Genomic DNA, 3,892 nt, shown 5'->3' on the forward strand with positions numbered 1-3,892 from the left:
AGAGAGAGAGAGAGAGAGAGAGAGAGAGAGAGAGAGAGAGAGAGAGAGAGAGAGAGAGAGAGGAGGAGAGATTCTATAAAAGCGCATAGCAGCCAGTTTCAACATAAGGTTTGATAATATTACAAGCTAGGATCTATGCAGGCTGGTGTGTACAACTTAACCTGCGTGCAATAGGACTTCATAACGTATTGCTCCCTCTATCTTACACAGATGCACGAGCACCACGGCATGCGCATACACAACCCAACAGGTGGCAGCAGCCCACGCTCGAGCGTCTACAGTTGCCATGGCGACGGCAACAGCTCGTCGGAGGAGTATGGTACGACAGAAGGCAAGTCACGGCGTGTTCGCGGTATGTCTCTGTCGTCGTCTGCGCTCTGGGGCGGGGCGGGGCGGGTGAGGCAGGGCAGGGTGGGTTTTGAGGGGTGGGGCAGGTGGGGTGGGCGTGGTGGGGCGGGGCAGGGTGGGGGTGGGACACTGTTCCTAACACAGTCACTACTATATAAGTCACATGAGCCACCACACAAACTATCTAGAGAACTTTGAGAAGCCTAAGAATGCCTAAAACATGACTCCCCATCTTACGCCCCAGAGGACTTGGTATCAAAATCCATAATCGATTTACATAAAAAAATTCGAAAAAGTGATGAGAATCAGAGATATCATCGCTACTATACAAGTTATCCTTTATTAACATACATGTATTATACACACAGTACTTGGGTCCAACCGATGATCGATTACGAAATTACAACCGATTGACAACACTAGTGATTCTACGACCGGGGGGTCGCAGGCATGCTGGCTGGGATAGAGGGAGGTTACACTTCAGTGGGCGACGCGTGTTTTCTTTCGTTGCTTGCTCGGTGCTACCACGCGCTAGGCTGGTTCATATTTCAGGAAAAGAAGGAAAGTCCAGTAGGCATTTTTGAGGAAAAACGGCCAAATAACTTTTGGTTTTTCGTGCTGAATACGAATAATTTCTTTGGACATTTCAATTTTGCCTAATTATGCCTACTGGACTTTTTACAGGCACATTTCTGGATATTTGTGCCAGACTATGCGCTCAGCACGTGCGCTATATATAACATGCTTGCTGCATTTGTTCAGTTTTACCCTCGCTCGCCTGCTGCCGCCTCCGCTTTGCTGTTTTTCAGTTCTCGCTACAGTGCATTCCTTTTTTGTTTGTGTTTCAGAATTTACTGCAATATATAATGATATTGAGAATGAGTTTGGCAAATACTGCACTTTGCCAGGTAGAAACAGTGATGTTTCGCGGCAACTAAGGGCCCAGAGGCCTTGCTCTTACTCAGGTTAGTATTCATGCCTGTTCGGGGCCTCGAGGCCCTGCCTCCTTCTCAGGTTACCGTAGTTATGCTTGGTTGATGCCTGAGTTGGCAACTCTTTCTCAGTTTATAGTATTTAGGCTTGCTTAGTGCCTCGGGTGATTTCTCTTTCTTAGGTTAGTATTTGTTCGGAATCTTTGTCTTTCTTATTTGAAGCTTTGTATCCAGGGTCGTGGCTAGCAGGGTAAGGGCACAGTTACTCCCAAAAACCAACGTAGATACCATTATATGGTTGAAGGCAAACTTCGATGGTCTACTGCCAAAGGATACAACCCGCACGTGGCTTTGCCACCCCTGTAGCTACACCCGTGGTATCTGCACTCTGATTCTTGTCTGTACATTTAGTGGCTGATGGTGCGCATAGCAACCTACGCTCTCACTCCATGGTTTTCGCTGTCGATGCTTGCATGCTCTCACTAACTGTCTCAGTCGCGCTTACTCACTCACTCACTCGTTTCTTGCTGTCGCGCATATATACAGTTATTGCTTGGTTGCGGCATGTCATAATTGTCATAGTTGCAGAGACTTCCTATCACAGAGATATCTCAGTTCATATACCGCTCACAGCATTAGTAAATTCGCCGTGTCAGCCATTTTGGAGAGGTAAAAACGCAAGTAGTTGCAGCCGAATGACATATTGCTATTGTAGCGCATCCTTTGTGGCACTCGGCTGCTTAAACTCAGCAAGGATATGCTGCCAGACTTACATTTCTTCAGGTCCACGAGTTCTCATAATACTGGGTGTAAATGTCTTCATTATCAACCCCACCATGGACTGTGTCATGGTAAACCTGGGATCTACACTAGCAAATTGGTTGGAAGCGTAAACATATGCTTCCAAGATGAAAGAGAATTAGGACGTCTCTGTGATTAAAGGTCTCAATTAGTCGTAGTGCAGTGTAGTGAGTATAGTTTGTGGCTGTATCACTCGTCAGATAACTTCTGACCTTTATTGTCGCTTATAATACACAGATTATATGTTTTATAAAAGATAAAAAAGGTCGCTTTAAACATTACAGCCACTAGCTAAACTGAAAAATAAGTCTGAGTGTTAGCAAATATATATATATACATAATACTATATATATATATATATATATGTATATATTCGTCATGATAACAGGTGGGGTATTGTAGTATGTTGGGCTCCCTCACGTTGCATACTCACACAACTGCAGGCGACACACAATGCTGAGGCAGGCTAACATGCAGAAGCACCACCTGGTGGCCAACCTGTGTACGTACTATAGTCTACTCTCTATACCTTCTTCCGACTAGACTTCCACAGTGGCCCTTATTGTTTCATTCGTCAGATGACGAAATGTCCTCGATTACGTCATTTTGGCCACAAATTATTCTCGTGTTACCATCTGACACGGTGGGTGTGATGCGAGACATGTGCGTGAGATATGGGAGATATGTATGTGAGAAATGCGAGATATCATATGTGCGTGAGATATGCGAGATATGTATGCGTGACATGCGAGATATGTGCGTGAGATATGCGAGATATCATATGTGCGTGAGATATGCGAGATATGTATGCGTGACATGCGAGATATTTGTGCGTGAGATATGCGAGAAATGTATGTGAGATATGCGACAGGGTTCCAACAGCCCTTGGAAAGTAATATGTACTGTAACTATAGTGTATGGCTGACTCGATGATGACCGCAAGGTCCTTTCGCCGTACCCGTGCATTATATTAACAAAGTTATAACTGTTTAATTTTTCCACTGTCTGATTTATCCTCGTAATTAGCACAAATAAAAATCTTGAAAGCTTGAAATCTTGGATTGCTCATTGAATTAGGGTGTAAAACAACTATTTTTACTTTATATAAGAATCTAAGGTATATATGATTACTCTAAAATGCTAAACCTAATTGTCACAGATTGTCCTTGAAAAAAACATGTCATTAAAAAGTCTTTGAAAAAATAATTCACACTTTTGTGGGAAGCCTATACTGAGTACCTAGCAGTAATAAATATAATGCTAGGTAAACTTTACACGTGCGTTCGTAATATGCTTTGCATACATGTCTGCAATACGTAATTTACCTTTACACAAGTTAGAAAATATTTTAGCAAAGAATTAACGGGGATTCGAACCCCAGTTTCATAATTGAAAGGCTAGAGCTCTAACTAGATGTACTAACGAGACACTCGTGTTGAACCAGGTGGTTTTACATAGATACATATATGCACATTACGGACGCGACCTTTCCCTCTGTCACTTCCTTACTCCCCTCTCGCCGATAGTATCGCCCATGACCAGTCAAGCATGGAAAAACATTCACGAGCAAATGGCCGTATTTCAGCCTGAACTTTTTCACTCCCAAAAGCACAAAATGTGGATTTACGGCTATAATACGCGTTTTTAGAATCACATAATCACACATACACACCCACTAACGGATGCGCACACGCGGGTATAGTCGTACGCACGCGTGCGCGTGTATTTTAGGCGTAAATTCACATTTTGTGCCTCAGGGAGTGAAAATGTTGGAGCCGAAATACGGTCATTTTGCTGCAAAAGTTTTTCAA

General features: G+C 43.4%; 1 long non-coding RNA gene across 1 annotated transcript in view; it reads left to right on the forward strand.

Moving 5' to 3' along the window:
* Positions 1 to 1,215: 1,215 nt before the first annotated feature.
* Positions 1,216 to 3,892, forward strand: part of LOC106817200 — an 8,331-nt gene continuing 5,654 nt past the window's right edge. The window contains exon 1 of the long non-coding RNA XR_001395003.1: positions 1,216 to 1,313. This is a non-coding gene — a long non-coding RNA (uncharacterized LOC106817200). The remainder of the gene's footprint in view (positions 1,314 to 3,892) is intronic.

The sequence above is a fragment of the Priapulus caudatus genome, unplaced genomic scaffold, assembly GCF_000485595.1.
Source record: "Priapulus caudatus unplaced genomic scaffold, Priapulus_caudatus-5.0.1 Scaffold1629, whole genome shotgun sequence".
NCBI classification, from domain to species: Eukaryota; Metazoa; Priapulida; class Priapulimorpha; order Priapulimorphida; family Priapulidae; genus Priapulus; species Priapulus caudatus.